The sequence below is a fragment of the Neomonachus schauinslandi genome, chromosome 10 (genome assembly GCF_002201575.2).
Source record: "Neomonachus schauinslandi chromosome 10, ASM220157v2, whole genome shotgun sequence".
Classification (NCBI taxonomy): domain Eukaryota; kingdom Metazoa; phylum Chordata; class Mammalia; order Carnivora; family Phocidae; genus Neomonachus; species Neomonachus schauinslandi.
The window spans coordinates 38,945,375-38,964,845 of NC_058412.1; the positions used below are offsets into that span (position 1 = coordinate 38,945,375).

Consider the following 19,471-nt stretch of genomic DNA (forward strand, 5'->3'; position numbering starts at 1 on the left):
AGGAAGGGAGGCCTTGCTCGGGGAGAGTGACCACGCTGCTCCCTCCAGACACGTGACAGGTCTACCCTATGCTGTGCCCACGGTGGGGAGAGCGGCAGCCACAGCATACTGGGGCTTGGGTACAGAGGAATAAGCACAGCCTCTGAGGGGCACAGGAAACGGGCACAGTGGAATCCTGTGCCACAGGTTAAGGCATGTGTTCTTGGGGCAGTGGGCCAGTTTACGACTCGATAATTTCCACTCCTACCAGAACTGTGGGGGAGGGCTCCCCGGGAGATCACAAGGTAACCCACTGGACAAAGGAGCGTGCTTGCATGGTCACCATGGCTCAGCCCCACTCAGGCACCGAAGGTACGAAGGGGAAGGAGCAGGCCCAGAATACAGACAGGGGATGCACACAGCACACTGAAGTTAGACCTGTGTTGGGAGGCGAGGTGATGACCCCCTGCCCTTCCTGCCCGATCCATCCGTGCATTTCCTGGGCACCTCTGTTTTCCATGTGTTTCTCTCCCAGGATACACCTGCTTTGTAAGCAGATATTCCAGAGCTTGCTCATCATGTTGTCTGGAATCCCCGGGCTCCCCAGCTGGTATCACATGCTCACCTCACTGGTTCTCTCTGTCAGAGCGTCCTTGGGGGGCCTCCTGGGCTGTTTAAGGTGGCATGTTCTTTAGAATATGCTGTGTACTGTAAATGCTCTGGGGGCACTTGTGATTTTTTGGAAAGCACCACAAGTAGGTCCAAGCCAAATCTGATGAAGAGGATAGATCAAGGTGCATAATCATGTTTTAATCAAAGTAGAATGGAGAGTGATGGTTAGGCGGGGCTCACAAACTTCATGGAAGCTGTGAGTTCTTTCAGAACCCTGAGGTGCTGGAGCCAGCCGCTGTTCTTGGATGTCCTCCCCGCCTCGCCCCTTCGTGTGTCAATATCTTACCTACTTGCTTGCTTACAACTTCGCTTCTTTTTAGTCTTTCTTTTTCGGGTTCTCACAAAAAACTACCCGCATTCCCGCAAGAACCCCTTGTGAGTCTTTGACGTTTTCTGTCTGAACCAGGAAGAAAACTGAGGGGTGGGTGAAGTGCTTTGTCCTGTTCCCAGCTTGGATCTTAACTTTCCTTTCTCTCCACTGTCCTTGTTCCCAAATAGATGTACAAAATGTAAGTAGGTTCCTCCTGGGCCTTCCTGGCCCTGTCAGGGCTTTCAGTCCACAGCTCTGATAAACCACTTCTGTGAACGGTTGGCTCCTTCTTGTGTGCCCCTCCCAGTTCTCTAGGCTGTGGCTGGTTTTAATTTTGGTGAAATAACATAAAATGCACCCTCATAACTATTTTTTTTTTTTAAGATTTTTTATTTATTTGAGAGAGAGAGAATGAGAGAGAGAGAACACATGAGAGGGGGGAGGGTCAGAGGACGAAGCAGACTCCCTGCCGAGCAGGGAGCCCGATGCGGGACTCGATCCAGGGACTCCAGGATCATGACCTGAGCCGAAGGCAGTCGCTTAACCAACTGAGCCACCCAGGCGCCCCCCTCATAACTATTTTTAAGTCTGTAATTCAGTGGCATTAAGTAGTTGCATCATTACGTAATCAGCACCATCATCTGTCCACAGAGCCCTTCATCTTGCAAAGCTGAATCTCTGTCGCCATCAAACACTGACTCCCCCATTCCTCTGGTGACCACTTGCCCCTGGCAGCCACCCCGTTCTTCCTGCTGTCTCTGCATTTGACTCCTGCCTCCGATAAGTGGAATGATTATTTGCTCTTTTGTAATTGGCTTATTTTACTTGATGTAATGTTGATGTTCATCAGTGTTGTGGCATGTGTCAGAATTTCCTTCCTGTTTAAGGTTGAATAATATCCCACTGTGTGTCTGTTTCGTTCATCCATCCAACCATCGATGGACGCTTGGGTTGCTTCTACCTTTTAGCTCTTGTGAATGCTGCTGCGAACACGGATGTACAAATCTCTTCAAGACCCTGCTTCCAGTTCTTTGGGGTTTAGACCCAGAAGTGGAATTGTTGGATCGTTGGCAGTTCTGTTTTTCATGTTTTGAGAAGCTGCCATGCTATTTTCCACAACGTCTATACCATTTTACATTCCCACCAACAGCACACAAGGCTTCCGATTTCTCCACCCCCTTGCTGATGCTTGTTCTTTCCTTTTTTGTTCTATATGGCAGCCATCGTGATTTGACTTAGGGAGTGTCAGATGTTGGGGCGCTTAGGTGGTCTGCACCTACATAGACTTAGGAACCACTTTAGAAGTGTCTCTCTGGCTTCTTCTCCGAGAGAACACCAAATGGCGGATGACGCCGGTGCTGTGGGAGGGCCCGGAGGGCCGGGGGGGCCCTGGAATGGGAGGCCGCAGAGGCTTCGGCAGTGGCATCCGGGACTGTGGTCGGGGCCGGGGTCAAGGCCGTGGAGCTCGCGGAGGCAAGGCCGAGGACAGGGAGTGGATCTCCATCACCAAGCTGGGCTGCCTGGTCAAGGACATGAAGACCAAGTCCCTGGAGGAGATCTCTCTCTTCTCCCTGCCCATCAAGGAATCTAGGTCATTGATTTCTTCCTGGGAGCATCCCTCAAGGACGAGGTTCTGAAGATCATGCCTGTGCAAAAGCAGACCCGTGCTGGCCATCGGACCAGGTTCAAGGCGTTTGTTGCCATTGGAGATTACAACAGGCACGTGGGCCTGGGTTTCAAGTGCTCCAAGGAGGTCGCCACTGCCGTCCGTGGGGCCATCGTCCTGGCCAAGCTTTCCATCGTCCCCGTGCGGCAAGGCTACTGGGGGAACAAGATCGGCAAGCCCCACACTGTGCCATCCCGGGTGACTGGCTGCTGTGGCCCTGTGCTGGGGTGCCTCATCCCTGCCCCCAGAGGCACTGGCATGGTCTCAGCCCCTGTGCCCAAGAAGCTACTGATGCTGGCCGGTATCGACGACTGCCACACCTCGGCCAGGGGCTGCACTGCCACCCTGGGGAACTTTGCCAAGGCTACTTTTGATGCCATCCCCAAGACCTACAGCTGTCTCACCCCTGACTTCTGGAAGGAGACGGTGTTCACCAAGTCTCCCTATCAGGAATTCACTGACCACCTTGTGAACACCCACAACAGAGTCTCCGTGCAGAGGACCTAGGCTCCAGCTGTGGCCATCACGTAGTTTTATACAAGAAAAATAAAGTGAACTAAAGCTTGTTAAAAAAGAAGTGTCCCTCTGTTGCTTGCCAATCTTACACCTTTGAGTTGACAATTGAATTGGGGGCTGTAGGAGTCTAGAAAATGCTCCTGAAATAGGAAAGACTGGTTCTTAAAGACTGGTGGCGTGACAGTCGTCCTGCAGATTTCTGAGTGGGGCAGCCCTGGACTACAGGCTGGGATGGGCAGTCGCCGCCTGTGCTTGAGGGCGTGCAGCTCAGGTGACGGGATTGCCGGGCCCCCATGGGTCTCCCAGCCCCATTGCCATTTTTTCTCTCCTGCCTCATTTACAAGGGGCTCTTCAGTTGCAACCACCAAAGTAGCTACAGTCAAATGTCTTAATTCCTACACCATCAAACCCCCCTTTTGGCCAATGTCCACTTAGTACGGAGGTTCTCAATTCTGCGCGTTGAGCTTTCCACCTGGGAAGCTTTTTAAAAAACTGATTCCAGGGGACTCTCCCTGAGATTCTGATTTAATGAGCCTGGGGTGTGGCCTGCACATTGGAAGATCTCCAGGAGAGTCTAATGTGTGGCAGATTGAGAACAGGCGACTTAGAATAAGCCCTAAATTGTGCAAGTCACAGTCACTTTTTTGTCTGTGGGATGACTTCGCAAGGAGTGAGTCATTGGGACCCAGTTTCCCCACTGAGACTTTAAGATCTGATCTCTGCCTTCAAAAAGTAGAAGTGTGTATGTACGTGTGTGATAAAGCTGTTATGGGGCCACAATAGAGGTCTGCAACGATAGAGTGGAGATCAAAAGACAGTCCAGTCTGCTCTGCCTGGGGTTCAGCAAAGAAAGGTGAACCCTTCTGGTGATGCTTCCAGGCACAGAAAGGAGGACCGCAGCTGCCCCCCAGCCCCGCACATGGAGGGGGCTGCTTGTTCAACGTGGAAGCTCCTGCCTGCAGCTGGCCTGTAGGGGCGGGCGGCGGGGACACCTGACCAGTGAGTATTTCCTACAAGAAACTTCTTGAGAAGTTGCCGTGTCCAAAGTGAAGCTCTTCCATGAGGTCCGCCCCTCCAGCTCTAAGCTGCATGCCCTCCCCGCTCCGTGAGCAGCAGTCAGGGAGCTCCATTCGGCCCGGAACTCATTACAGCTCGGGTTTGTTCGCAGGCCCAGGGAAAGACCAGAACCCGTTACAGGGAACAGGGCTGAGCTCCTCAGCTCACCTTGGCTTTCAGGTGACGCCCCTTGAGTGACTCTAGGAACCAACGGCTTTGGGCTCTGGGGCCTGGAAGGCACGTGCCAACCTAAATATCCTGACTGTGCCCCTCCTCCCCCAGCCTGCACCCACTTGACCTTGATGCCCACTGCACTAGGCATGCAGAGATGGAGGAAACACACCGGCCCTGCCCTCACAGAGCTCACAGCCTAGTGCCCCAACAGACAAGCCAGCTGGAAACAGCCTCATCGTGACCTGGCCAAAGGTTGAGGAACCCACCAGGTGACATGCACCCCCACACACTACCCCACCAGTCCGGGTAGGACCGTGCCCCACCCAGCTGGCCACAGCAGGGCTTTGGGGACATGGCAGAGCAGGGAGGAAAGTGAAGGGCGTGAAATTGAGAATCAGGAGTCCAGTCATCACTACCTGTCCTCATGTGCCCACTCCCACGCCGGCTGCTCTACCTTCCCCCCCTGAACATAGGAGAGGCCACTGTGTGGGTCAAGCGCAGTGCTGCTTGCCCTAGATCTTTCCTTGCAAGTTGCGGTCAACCTTGCTCAGGAGGTTGGCTGGCCCTGCTAGAGGCTGCTTTCTGGACTGGCCACCCAGCCCTGTTGTCACTTACAGGTGACAGGATCAGACACCACAGGCCTCAGCTGGACCACAGTAGAAACTCTCCCTCACCCATGATTCTTGCCTAGAAACATGAAGTTCTACAGACCTTCAACTAGGCAAACCTCAAGACTGTGGCTGAGCAGTGTGGCTGCACTTCGGGTGAGGAGCTGAGCTCTGAAATCGGACTCCTCCTCACGTCGTGGGTCCTAAACTGACAGTGTGACCCTAAGAGGTTACTTGGCATCCCTGCGCCTCAGTTTCCTTGTCTGTAAAAACAGTGATTAAAATTAAGTAAGTGTTCATGTAAAATCATATACAGCTATAAATGTTTACCTATATCCCAGGCAGGTCTCAGCTGGGGGCGGTTTTGCCCCCTGGACATTTGACAATGTCTGGAGACATGTTTGGTTGTCAAGATTGGAGTGCCGGGGGCGGGGGGGTGGCGCTCAACTGTCATTGAGTGGGTAGAGGCTGGGGTGCTGCTACACAGCCCGCAACACACAAGACAGCCCCCCGCAATGGAGAATTATCTGGGCCCAAGTATCAGTGATAGCGAAGTTGAGAAACCCTGCCACAAACGCATGTGTGGAGGGGTTAATGTTTTTTCTTTTACAAAAGGGAATCATTTACATTTTAGTCATCCTGATAGGTAAACAGTGGCATCTCATTGCTACTTTAATTTGCAATTCTCCATCAACAGTTCTTGGTTATTCTGATTTGCACTTCTAAGAATTGTCTATTTGTATCCTTTGCCCGTTTTTCTATTGGTTTGTTTCTATTGACCTTCACTGTCAATTCTAAAGAACTCTTATTATAGATACAGATAACCTTTTGTCATCTGCTTTAAATACTTCCCCCCGCAAATTAAATGAATGAGATAATACAGGCCAAGAGTTTAGTGCAGAACCCACACCATGGTTAAGGGGATTAGCTATGGGCCACATGGGGCCAAGCTCACCCCTAGATTTTAGTGTGGGCAGCTGAGGCATCTTCTGAGGTCCATGGATTGAAAGGGGGGCTCACAAGAACACTACTATGCCTGTGACAGTCTCCACAGTGCCGGAGGGACCGCGGTAACAGCAGAAAGTCACCGAAAGTCAGGTCCGGAGCAGAGCACACAGAGCCCTGAGCTCCTGCTCGGACCACCCTCAGCTGGAGCTCAGCAAGCGCGGGCAACGGGCAACTCCCTTAGGTGCGTTAATTCGCCAGCCCCCCTGGCGACCCCATGAGGATGCTGTTGGCTCCTTTCGTGGTAACTTGTCCACGGACACAGCCAACGAGGAACAAGGATTTGAAGCCGGGCGACTGGCCCCAGAGTCTGGGCTCCCACTCTCCTCACTGTGCGCCCCGCCCCTCCACTCGGACCCTGAGAAAGGAGTTTTCATATCAGACGCTGCCTACAAGGAGAATGGCAGGTAGATGTGAGGGCACCAAAGGCCACCCCAGGCCAAGGGACGCTTCTCGAGTATGTGTCCCGGAGGTCCCGATGGAACTGCTGGGGGGAGGCGATCCTAGCTGGGGAGCTGGCAGCTCACAAGAGCCGAAACTGGAACAAATAAATGACAAGCAGCCACCTTAAAGAACTAAGAAGCCCACTCGAAGGCCCAAATAAACATAGAGGTAAATCTTGAAGAGTTTGAGATGTGGTGAGGGCCTGACCAATGGCACTTCTCCACATGGACTCTCAGAACCTTCAGGCTGACTCTTCACTGCAGAGGAGACTGGTACCAGTTACAAGGACCTCTGTGATATTATCTCACGTGATTCCCTCAATCCTGCTGTGCACGTCCCATTGGCCCCATTTTGTGGTTGAGGAAATAGATCCAGAGAATGTGAGAGCAGTGCACCAGAGTCAGATCGGATCCCGAAGCAGACGCCCGGGGCCGGTGTCCCCCTTGGAGCTGCGCCTTTGCATGGTGCGGCCCCTGGTACTTCCATCCGGTTCTGATGGCTGAGGGGGGCACGTCTTCAATCCCATTCATCAGGCACCTTAGCGATCTTCTTGAAAATAGCAACAGGGGCCCTGAGGAAGGAGACCCAGGTCAGGGAGGGGAGAGAAGGTCCACGGAGGTCTGGTGGGCGAGCCCAGGGGAGGGTGGACTGCAGGGTTCACCACGGGTCACGGGTGGGACAAAGGATGGTGGAGCAGTCAAAGGCAAAATTGGACAGCTTGGCCATCTAAGGGCCGAGGGCTGGCTGCTCCCAGTGCCCGCAGGACTTCCGCCCCTTCTCACTGTGTTTCCCGGCCTGCTTCCCAGCCCTGCCCCTGAAGGCCTGGCCTGGGTGAGCGCCTCGGGGGCGGGCTCGTGGGCCTGACACAGCACTCTACCAGCTGCCCGTCCCACCGACCAGCTCCTCACCCGGCGTCCTGCTGCCTGGGGACCACCCAACCCCAGGGGAAGGCTGTCCCGGCTTTGCACAGTGCCGGGCGCTCTTACAGAGCCTGGAAGGCCACCCTGGCCCCTGGCCTGGAACGCGTGATTTTCCCTCCGCCAGCCATCTGACTCACTCTGACTCCACATTCGGTCACACCACAGGCCTGGGGCCCTCGGCAGCCAACAGCCACCTGGTCAGCCCAGCCCAGGTTTTGCGCTCTAATATTAAATGTGGGACCAGGAAGGAAGGAAACCAGAAAGGGAGGGAGAGAAGGAGGGATGGAGGACTCGTGTGTCCGTGGTCCTCAAAATGAGCAGCTTTTTCTCCTCCATTTTCTAGAGCAGTGGGTCTCAAAGCGAGGTCCCGGACTCAGCGTGCCCAAGAACTGGGAGAGATGCAGATTCTCAGGCCCCACCCTAGACTTCCTGAACCCGAAACTTGCAGGTGGGCCCGCCTCTGTGTCTCCACGAGCGCCCTGGGGCTTCTCCGTCCTGCTCCAGTTTGAGAACCACTGCCCTAGAACTGTCACCAGGGAGTGTTTTTACCTCTGCTGTCCTCCTTTTAGCTATCTCAGCCCTAGGGCTCTTCTGGCCTTATTGAAATGGCCCCAGAGGCCCCTCCACCTTCCCAGACATCACCCCTGCAGTGCCCCCGTTTGACCCAGCAAGAGGGGAGCCTGGAGGGCAGCCTGGGCAGGGGTGGCGGGCCCACAGCAGGCAGCCGCAACTCTGCGTCCCTCACATCTGTGTGTTCACTGGAACCTCCCCACAATTTGCGAGGTAGGCAGGCAAATACCACCGCCTCGGTTTGATAGCTGAGGGAAAGGGAGACTCAGAAGGGTTAATGGCTGTTCTCCCTCTGGAGCTTCCAGACTCCTTGGGGGCAAGATCTCTGTGCCTCCAAGACAGTTAAATAACAGGGCAGAGAGCCTTCCCCGCACAGCAGGCCCTAACTAGGACACCTTGTGGGGGTGCAGTGAGGGGGCTGGGGTTGCCTGGTGGGGCTTGGCATCTTCCTGCGTGCTTCCTACGTGCTTGTGTGCAGCATTTTCTCTGGACCCCAACAAAGCCCACCAGTACCTCCGACCCATATAAAGTCCTTTATGTTAAAAATTCCTCTGGGGCGCCTGGGTGGCTCAGTTGGTTAAGCGACTGCCTTCGGCTCAGGTCATGATCCTGGAGTCCCTGGATCGAGTCCCGCATCGAGTCCCGCATCGAGTTCCGCATGGGGCTCCCTGCTCGGCAGGGAGCCTGCTTCTCCCTCTCCCGCTCCCCCCTCTTGTGCTCTCTCTCTCACTCTCTCTCCCAAAAAAAAAAAAAAAAAAAAAATTTTAAAAAAAAAAAAAAAAAAAAAATTCCTCTGGATCCAGCTGTCCCACTTCTGGATCATACACAGAAGCGTTCAAAGCAGGGACTGGAAGGGGTATTTGCACACCCATGGGCATAGCAGTATTCGTCACGATACCCAAATATCCATCAGTGGGTGAAGGGATAAAAATGGGGAACATACATACAATGGAATATTATTCAGCCACACAAGGGAATAATGTTTCAATACTACTATCACATGGATGAACATTGAAGCATTGCACTGAGATAAGCTGGACACACAAGAACAAGTTCCTAGAGTTGTCAGACTCCTAGAAACAGAAAGTAGAATGATGGCATCCCAGCCCCTGGAAGGGAGGGAGAATGCAGAGTTAGTGTCCAATGGGGACAGTTTCAGTTTTGCAAGATGAAAAAGTTCTGGAGATGGATGATGGCAATGGTTGCATGACAATGTGAATGTGCTTAATGCCACTGAACTGTAGACTTACAAAAATGATAAGTTTTATGTTATGTATGTTTTACCATAATAAAAATTGCAATCTGTTCATGATCCCTCCTCTTCGAAAAACAAAACCCATCCTCTAGATGTTGGGACCATTTCCAGGGAAACGGCAGCATACAGACCATCCTGCAAATACCCTACACGGCCACATGCCTCCACTTGTCCACTGTGGCCTGGGAGAGAAAGCCCTGGACATTGGGTCTGCTTTCCTGGGCTCCTACTTTCTGGCCCTGTGACCTTCAGCAAGCAGCTCAGCTGATGTCAGACCCTCAGTCTCCTCGTCTATAAAGAGGACTAAAAATATCTCAGGTTCTTGTGAGGGCCAGGTAGGAAACAATCTGAAAGCTTCTGGTACATAACAGGTGTTCAATCAATGGTAGTTACTTATGGCGTTTCCTCCGCCTGGAAAGTTCTCCCCACCTTCTCTGTAAAAGGTTCCTCCCTCGGAGCCTAATCAGGTCAAATCCCACCTCTTTGGTGAAGCCTGTGGTAATCTGCGGTACTGTTCTCCCCTACAGCTTCTCTTCCCCGCCTGACGTTGACGTTGGTCATGGCCATCCAACTTGAATGCCTGTAAGAGCCAGTTGGTGCTTTGTCACGACATCTTTCCCTCTGGCCTGGTCACCAGCCCAGCAAAGCCCCAGCAACACACAGTGGGCATATAGCAAGAGTAAGAAACAAGCCTTTGTCATTTAATCCTCAGAGATTTTGAGGTTGCTTATTTCCTCGGTGTACCTCAGTTCTGGGCCACTCAAAATGCGGTTTTCCTTCTGCAGCCTCAACATCTCTGGGACACTTGTTAGAGATGCACATTCGGGCCCCACCCCTGACCTACAAAACCAGATCCTCCATTTTCTTCTGAGGGGACCCGTGGAAAGTGCTGCGTGTGGTTTCTCTGCCACAAAGGTGTTCAGTGGCCGTCATTTTCTCCTCACCCCTCCAAGGCTTCTGCAGAACACTCTGCTCGTCATCCTTCATGACTCCTCAAGAGCCTGAACTCCTCAGGATCATGAACAGATTGCAATTTTTATTATGCTAAAATATACATAATATAAAACTTACCATTTTTGTAAGTCTACAGTTCAGTGGCATTAAGCACATTCACATTGTCATGCAACCATTGCCACCATCCATCTCCAGAACTTTTTCATCTTGCAAAACCTTCTTCCTTACTGAAAATCCAAGTTTTGTAGGAGATTGCAATGTGCTCTGGTTAAAATATTCCAGTTCCCAGAATTCCTTGCAGCTGAGGGTAGTCACATGACCCAGCCCTATCTCTGGCTCAGAGGAAGTCCCTGGGCTGCAGAGAAACGTCAAAGGTGAAAGGCCCATGTGGCAAGTGAATCTAGCTTGGGGCCTTGCTCTTCCTCTTGCTTCCTGCCTGTTACTTGGACATGGTGGTGAATTATAACAAAGCCCCAGTGATTCACACTTCCCTATATTTACACCCTCGGATAGTCCCCAGCCACATTGAATCTGGGCTGGCCGGTGCCTAGCTCTGACCAATAGAATGTTGGTTGAAATGGGGTTCAGCGACTCCTGCTCTGCTTGGAGCCTGAGATCTGTCCAGGCTGAGAAGTTGCCCTCCCTCCAGGAGATCACATTCCTGTCGAAGTGAGGACCATCCATCCAACCCACCTTCTAGGCCCAGAAATGAGGGAGTCATCTCACCTCTTCCTCTTATCTGCAGCCAGGCCATTCCCCTCGAATGGCCCACATCCACCCTAGGATTGATCTATGGGGAACCCTCCTACTGATCTCCCACCTCCCCACTCTGCCCACCCCATACAAGCCTAAATGTAGCTGTCAGATCGATCTTTCTAAATGCAGATCTGAAGGTCACTCCCCAGTGCTGTTAGGGTAAGTCCCAAGGCCCTGACTTGGCCTACACCTCCATACATGATACCCTTTAATCCCACTTCTGTCCACTCCCCTCTCTAATACCACGGGCCCTGGGCCTACCCTACGGCTCCCTGTTTCTGATGCAAGCTATGCCTGTTAACACCTCCATGCCTTTGCCCCAGGGCTGACAGACTTCATCTTTCCTGCTGACTCCAAGTCATAGTCTGCTCGGGCTGCCATTACACAACTACAGACGGGATGGGTTTTTTTTTTTAAGATTTTATTTATTTATTTGAGAGAGAGAGTGAGCGAGAGAGAGCACGAGCGGGGAGGAGAGGGAGAAGCAGGCTCCCCACGAGCAGGGAGCCCAACACAGCTCCATCCCAGGACCCTGGGATCACGACCTGAGCCGAAGGTAGACGCTTAACTGACTGAGCCGCCCAGGCGCCCCCAGACTGGATGGTTTAAACATCAGTTTATTTCAAGTTCTGAAGGCTGGAAGTCCAAGATCAAGATGCTGGCAAGGTAGGTTTCATTCTGAGACTTCTTTTCCTGGCTTGGGGGTGGGTGCCACCTTACCACGTGCTTACATGGTATGTGTGCCCAGAGAGAGAGAGGGCGAGCTCTCTGGGATTAAGGACCCTAATCCTATGTGATCAGGGTCCCAACCTTATGACTGCACCCATCTTCAAATGCAGCCACATTTGGAGGTTAGGGCTTTAACATATGAATTTGAGGGGACGGGGGGTGGCGCAGGGAGGTGGACACCAACATTTGGTCCATTACATTCAACTAGGAGTGGCTGCCTGGAGAACCGTGTTGCTAAGAATTCTCAGGTCCTTCCCAGACTCCGTGATAAAAAGCGCTATGCTTGGGGCGCCTGGGTGACTCAGTCGTTAAGCGTCTGCCTTCGGCTCAGGTCACGATCCCAGGGTCCTGGGATCGAGTCCCGCATCGGGCTCCCTGCTCCGCGGGAAGCCTGCTTCTCCCTCTCCCACTCCCCCTGCTTGTGTTCCCTCTCTCGCTGTGTCTCTCTCTGTCAAATAAATAAAATCTTTTTTAAAAATAAAAATAAAAAATAAAAAGCGCTATGCTTGATTAGCCAGCCTTGGACTTAGAGAGATTGGGGTGACTCACATACCAGATATTTTCTTCCCCCTGTTTTATGCGCTCGTCTTTGCCAGCCCCTCTCTTGGCCCCAGCACAATCCCTGACACATACTAGCCTCTTGACACATTTTCAGTGAATGAATCAACAAGTGAGTAATGGTATCTCAAAGCCCATTTCAGATGGACGCCTTCCCTGGAGCTTCACAGAGGGCTGGTGGCTGGAAATCTTGAAGGCGGTTGCCCATCTCTCCCCTCACCCTGGGCTGGAAATGCTGCATTTGTCTGAGCGACTCTACACACGTGCCTGGACTCCGGTCTGTCAGGATCACAGGTGGCTCTTCAGACACTGTCCCCTTGAGCCCACTGAGACCTTTGTCCTTCCCACTGCCCTGCCACCCCTGAATATCCCTCCCCGCCTCACCCCACTGCTGCCACCCCCGCCCTCTGGCTGTTGTCACTTTGAGAGGCAAATTGGTTCTGTGGCCTCCAGGCCTGGTAGCAAGGGAGAGCCTGGCCTGCCTTCTGATGGGAGGTGGGGGTCGGGGGGGCCCACGTTAACTGGTGCTGTGAGCAGGAAGGTTGAGAGAGGGCATGGGTGTGTGTGTGATGGGGAAAGAGGTGCCGCCGTTAAAGAGGAAATGTACTCGAGTCTCAAATGCTCCTGTTAAAGAGCAGCTCATCGGGCGCCTGGGTGGCTCAGTCGTTAAGCGTCTGCCTTCGGCTCAGGTCATGGTCCCAGAGTCCTGGGATCGAGCCCCGCATCAGGCTCCCTGCTCAGTGGGAGGCCTGCTTCTCCCTCTCCCACCCCCCCTGCTTGTGTTCCCTCTCTCGCTATGTCTCTGTCAAATAAATAAATAAAATCTTTAAAAAAATAAAAAAAGATAAAGCGCAGCTCACAAAAATGTGAGGGTGCGTCTGAATGTATATGCCTGGGCCTGCTTCTTCCCTGCCAGTCGCCCCTGTCCCCACGCTCGGCCCCACTGCCTCGGCCGGCCGGCCGTGTGCCCCATGGCTGAGCCCCCTGCAGACTGCTGCAGATGGCCCCCTGCCCGCCCCCCTCCTGCTCTGGGCCTGCTGGGGCCTCTCCCCGCTGGGCACTAGTGCGCAGCCGGTGGGCCAGCTGTGTGTTGGGAGGGCCAGCGGCAGGGAGCCTGTCTGGTTGGCTCAGGGGGGACAGGTGAGCGGGCCTAGGGCCGCGTGGGTGGGTTTCGGCGGGTGCATCCCCCTGTTTGCCTACAGTGGAGGGCGGGAGCAGGGGCCAGAGGGAAGGAGGCCAGACGGGGAGGGGTGTCCGGGCTACACAGGCCAGCAGAGTCGGCAGAACGGGGCGAGGGCTTCCTGCAGCTGGTTCACTTGGGGTCCTGTCTCCTCCCCCATAGACACAGTCTCATGTGGTGCCTGCTGGGAGAGGAAGAGCAGAGCCCAGCTCCACTAGGGGCCCAGCATTCAACCAGGCCTCGGCCCCACCGGAGTTTCCCATGGTTGGATAGAGAGCCTGTGGTCCTTGCCCAGGACTCTGGCAGGCCTTCCCAGGAGAACCACCGGGAGGGCACCGGCCTTGTCCTCCTGTGGAGCCCTGGGAGGGAGTCACAGAGAGGTGAGGGCATCCCCGGCACCATCTGGGCTCTGTGGAAAGTGGCCTCCCCGCCGAGGGCCCGGTGTCCTCCGAAGTACCCTGGGGCTGTGGCCAGTCTACACTCAAACTCACCCCGTGACCAGCGCTAGTTCCATGAGAAGAATCCTAGGGGGTTCACTCTCTACGAGGTACCTGCTCCCCAACACCGTTGTTGGATGTTTACTGCTCGGTAACATTGAATCTTTTCACTTCGCTTCTGCCTGTTAGGTGCAGTCTACAGTGGGCTCCCTGCATGGTCTCTCCCTCTGACCTGATTCATATTGTAGTCCCCACTCTCCGCCCTCCTTTGGCCACACTAACTTTCCTGGGCCTAGAGTACCAACCTCCTCCTGACCTCTAGGTCTGGCCGGTGCGGTTTCCTTCTCCCCAGCTCTTCACCTGGTGATAATCTTCTCATTCTTCAGGTCTTAGCATAAAACGCTCTCTTCCAGGGAAAGCCTTCCAGACAGAGCTTTGACAGTGAGCTGTGGAACAGCCTAGATGAGAGAGACCAAAGCCAGGCATGTCTGTCAGAGGCTAAGACCTCATGGTCAAAGCCCAAAGGGAGATGTGCATAAGCCAAACTGGAAAAGGAAAGGGAAAGATTCTGGTGACCAATCCAATGAATTTGGGAGTGAAAAATGCAGAGAAGTTGACAATTCAAAAATACCCTCTGTTCACAACCTGTATGATGCTCAGTTTTAGGCATCTGTGTCCTAGGAAAGAGAGAGGCTGTAACTGAATTGGTAGCAAATTTCTAACTCTTTTATGTGGGTCATATTCTCCCAGGAAAATGGAGAGTTTCTTTTTTTTTAATTTTAATTTTTATTATTATTTTTTAATGGAGAGTTTCTTACAAAAGGTGTATTTCTTCTCATTGCACATGTATTACTTTTTACTTCTAGCAGAATTCTGGCTATCTTAGTTCTGGATATCTTATTTATAATGTTTATATCTCAAAGAGCTTCTAGCTCTTCACCTGCTTTCTGCAGGAGCCAGAGTGGGAGGTGGGGCAAGGAGACAAAGCTTCTTCCCCCTCGGTCTTATTGTATCATGAGTCCCAGCAGGAGAGAGATGGCAATTCAGTGTTTCCCTGACCTGTCCGTGACTGGAAAGAATATAATGAATGGACAATTGATAAAGACGTGGGGACGATGGAAGGCAACCAGCAGGGGATGGTGCGGCTCCTCCAGGATCCAACCTTGAAGAGCCATCAGCTCAGTGAGCTTGAAGACACAAGGAGAGGAAGTGATTCGAGAACCCAGCGGGGACTGTAGCTGAAGGGAGGGCTGCTGTGGGCTCGTACAGGAACCAGCCACACCACTGCCCACCCATCCCCCACAGGCCCTGGAACAATGCATGCCCTGTGGCTCTTTCCTCCTGCCCTCCTGTTTCCTGCTGGTGTCCACTGTGGGCTCAGGTGTGACCAGCACCGGAAGGCGAAGAAGCTCCATGGACACAGTTTATCCACCTCAGCCTCCAGGGACAGGGCAAGGTGGACAAGGAAGAGGAGCAGATCCGGAGGGACAAACACGCTAGTACTGACACACAGAACAAAGCAACACACTAGAATCTGGCCCTGATTGACCGAGCACTAACTGTGGACCTAGCATGAGGAAACGATGTCAGGCTAAGGCAGGGCTTTGAGTAGAGGGGAAAGCGAAAGCGGGTCCTCAGGGACAGAAGACTGGCACCCAGACCCAGAGGGAAGCAGGCACCTGGGCAGGCAGAGCAGGAGAGAGACTGCAAATCCCCTTTCGGGTTCCTGGTTCCAGTCCTCTGGAGAGGACTGGTGGCCTGTTTTTGTGAAAGTCCCTTGATTCTACACAATTTCCCCTTTACATAAGACAGCTTGAAGAAATTTCCTTCTTTTCTTTTTAAGATTTTATTTATTCATTTATCAGAGAGAGAGAGAGAGAGAGAGAGCACAAGCAGGGGGAGTGGCAGGCAGAGGCAGAGGGAGAAGCAGGCTCCCCGCTGAGCAGGGAGCCCGATGCGGGGCTCGATCCCAGGACCCCGGGATCATGACCTGAGCCGAAGGCAGACACTTAACAACTGAGCCACCCAGGGGCCCCGGAAGTTACAATTTCTTACAAAGAACTTTGGGTATAATTCATTTGAAACAAAAGCACCTCGAGCACACTTCATTTCATCCACATAACAGCCCCCATTTAAAGCTGAGACTACTGAGGGTCCCAGTAAGGTTAGATCATCTTCACTGAGGGAGCTGGGACTCACACTTGGGTTGGCCTGACTCCACACTTTGGAATTTTCTAGGACTCTACCAGCTGGCAGAGCTGGCCGAAAGCAATTTCCAAAACCAGAAGGGCACTCCACCTTGACCAAGGCCCCCCTGTGGGGAAGCTGGCCTCACTGTCTCAGCTGAAGCTTGTTGGGGTTCTGCTGAGGAGCTGGCAGGCGTGGCCACCCAGCGCCTAAATGTTTGACAGGGTCAAGAAAGGGACCAACCCTGGACTTGCCGAACTACAGCCAAGTTTTTTGTTTGTTTGTTTGTTTCAAGAACTCCTAGGAAAGCAATGCATTTGCAAATGCTGGAATTCCTTAGATAAATACCAAGGACGGGGTTGACTGCACATGGGAGGATCCCCCCTCGCCCCCGCCCCACAGCCACATCCCCAAGTATCCAGTACCCCAGCCCCAGAGGTAGACTGAGTTGTTAGAGGAGGAGCACCTGCTCACCTCGGGCCCCTCCAGGAGCCCAGGCTGGGGCTCTCAGGCCCCCCCATCTCATCCCATCCGCAGGCTCACACACACCCTGTCAGCTTCCGCACCTCCGAGCAGGAAGGTGAGGTGAGGTAATGTCTCCACTAACCCACAGTGGCCAGGAGATGAAAAGAATCTCAGAAATGCTGTGTTTAATTTAAAGCAGACCCAGCCCGCCTTAGCCAGGCTGCAATCTCACTCAGAATAACCAGTTTGTTTTTCTTGGACATTCCAGGAACTAACTGGTCACCCCCTGCTAAGTCCCAACAGGAATGTTAGGGGGGCCCCTTGCTGGGGGCACATGCTGCCTGCAGTTCTGCCCTTTCGCTGCCTCTGGGTCTCTCTGGGGGCAGGGGGGCTCCTGCTTCAGAGGGGACTGCTCTCCCTTTGCCCCCTATGGCTCCTTTATCCCCTGCACCTAATGTGGTACCCAGAATTCCAGGGGTAAAAGGTTGTCATATAGATAATAATAGCAACATGCTCTATCATCTATCACCGTGATCTGTTTATCAAGTGCTCTCTACGTGCTCTGCGAAATACCTCTAGTTACTATCTTGTCAAGTCCTTACAACATCCCGGTAAGGTGTATAGAAATTTCTATTGCTCTCTTTTTATAGATGGTGAAGCTGAGGCTAGGGGAGTTTATATAACTTGTCCCAAGTCACCCAGCTGGGATTGGAGCACTGCCCCCACCCCAAGCTCTGGGTCCAAAGCCCAGGCTCCTCTCAGCCGCCCATCCAGATTAGTCCCTCCCTCCCGGAGCCTAAGGAGCTTTAGGTATTTTGCTTGAAGGCGGGTGCCCTTGTTGGCCATACTGGTGTCTCTGCAGGGAGTGCTCTGGGGACACTGGGGTGACTGCTGGTGGGAGGCAGTGCTGTAATCATAAGCCCTTCCTTCTAGTTGTTGACACCCCCACTTTGCTTTGGGTTGAGTTGCAGGCTTCCAGTCCCGGTGAATTTTGCTGCCCCGGGGTATCTGTTGGACTCCTGACCTGTGACTATCAAGTCTGGGCTCAGAAAAGGGCAAAGCAGCCCCTGTGGTGCAGAGGCAGCCTCCCGGGCTCTGCGCCAGGCCTGTGACCTCGGCAGCCCTTCCCTGCCCCAGCCTCAGCTCCTGCTCGCTGCAATGGTAAATGGAGGCGGGGAGGGGCACCCGGGTCAGATTCATCTGCCTCTTCTGTCCCTCTCATGCTCCGATGTAGCTTGGCATCAGATTTGTGCAGCTAGCCCTTGGCTCCGGGAGACTGTGTGAGGGAGGTGGCAGGAGGAGGGATACTGGAGAGCAGCTTGGCTTCTAGGGAAGCTTCCAAGACTTGGAAGAGGAAAAAAGAATGGGTGGGGCCTAAAGCAGAACCAGGGACTGGGTGGCCCAGATGGGTTTCTTCTCGGGCCCTAAGGCCAGTTCCAGAGCCATTTCCCAGAATCTGGCCTTCTCTCAGCCAGGAGGCCCAGCAGATAGCCCACTCAGGGCACAAGCCGCCCAGCCATACAACAGATTTGCTCCTTCTCAGCTTCAAAAGAGAGGCTGTCCCTGTGAACGGACTGCCTGCTGGCCTGCCCTCTGCCCAGTGGCCTCCGCTCTGCTCCCGGGGCCTAAGGGAGCTAAGAAATGAGCTCTCTGGCCTCCCTGCTGGGCTGCCTTTGAGATCACCCACCGGGACTGGGGCGGACAGCATGGGTGGTGGATCCTGAGGCAGGTGAGACTCCCATTGGTTCCCCAGGCTGGGCCAGCAAGAGGGAAGCTGGTGTAGCTAGCCGGTGGGTAGCTGGGAGCTGCGGGCCTGGGAGGGGCTGATAAGGGGCCTCTCGGGGAGGGCCTGGCTCAGGGGACAACGGGCTTAGTGGGGGTGGCCTGGGCTGTGGCTTTCCCTCTCTGCTCCCAGTAGAGGTTTCCATGGCACCCACACCCTGACTTGGCCACAAGTCAGTGGAGACAGTACGTGGGAGTCCTTGAGTCCCAGCCTCTCCCCTGGGCTGCAAATACCCCACAAATAGCCCCTAGTGCTGTGCTGTGGGACCTCCTCAGCCCACTCACCCCCCTCCTCCACTCCAGGAAAGGGGGGACACTTGGGGCTTTAACGGGTGGACACTGTACGAGGTCCCCACTTAGGCCGCATTCTTCAGTTGTTCATCCAGGGGCAGGGGACAAACAGGTGACACAAATCCCTTTTGTGCATTTTCCCAAACCTAAGCCAATAAATGAACTCTCCGCTCCACTCATGCATCTGTAGGAATGATAAGTTCTGGGGCTCAGTTTGGAGAAATAGGAGAGGCGCTTGATGAGTTACCAAGTCATGAGGACATGTAACTCTTTAAAGAAGCACTGTAGCGGGGCGCCTGGGTGGCTCAGTCGTTAAGCGTCTGCCTTCGGCTCAGGTCACGATCCCAGGGTCCTGGGATCGAGTCCCACATCGGGCTCCCTGCTCAGTGGGAAGCCTGCTTCTCCCTCTCCCACTCCCCCTGCTTGTGTTCCCTCTCTTGCTGTGTCTCTCTCTGTCAAGTAAATAAATAAAATCTTTAAAAAAAAAAAAAAAAAGAAGCACTGTAGCTAGTTAACCTAGTTAAGCCTTAACCCAAGGCAGCTAATGGCAGATGTTACCAATGGCAGATGTTCGTACACTTACGAACAGAATGCTTTTGACCTGGGGGTTCTCAAAAGACTTCGTAGAAGAGCTGCTATAGGAACCGGGCCTAAGCAGCCAGGGTCGGTCCGGACAAAGGCGCAGAGGCGGGAAGGTCTAGGGAGTCGTGGGGCTTGGGCTGCGGGTACCATGTGATGGGGGACGAGGTTCTGAGAGATCACAGGACCCTGGATTAGGCTTACAGATCTAGACTCTGTTTGGTGGTGGAGACCTCTGGAGGTTTTATTTTGGGCAGGGGTGGGGGAAGTGGGGTCGGGGAAGGGCACTCTTTAATTAAAATGGAGCTTCAGAAAGCCCACCCTGCTGAAGTGCTCCAAACGCAACAATGGTCTCACACAATTTTCATGAAATGGCTA

At 53.5% G+C, this 19,471-nt stretch overlaps 1 pseudogene; it reads left to right on the forward strand.

Moving 5' to 3' along the window:
- The first annotated feature begins 2,300 nt into the window (after positions 1 to 2,300).
- On the forward strand, positions 2,301 to 3,158 carry LOC110587563 (annotated as a pseudogene).
- Positions 3,159 to 19,471: the final 16,313 nt, after the last annotated feature.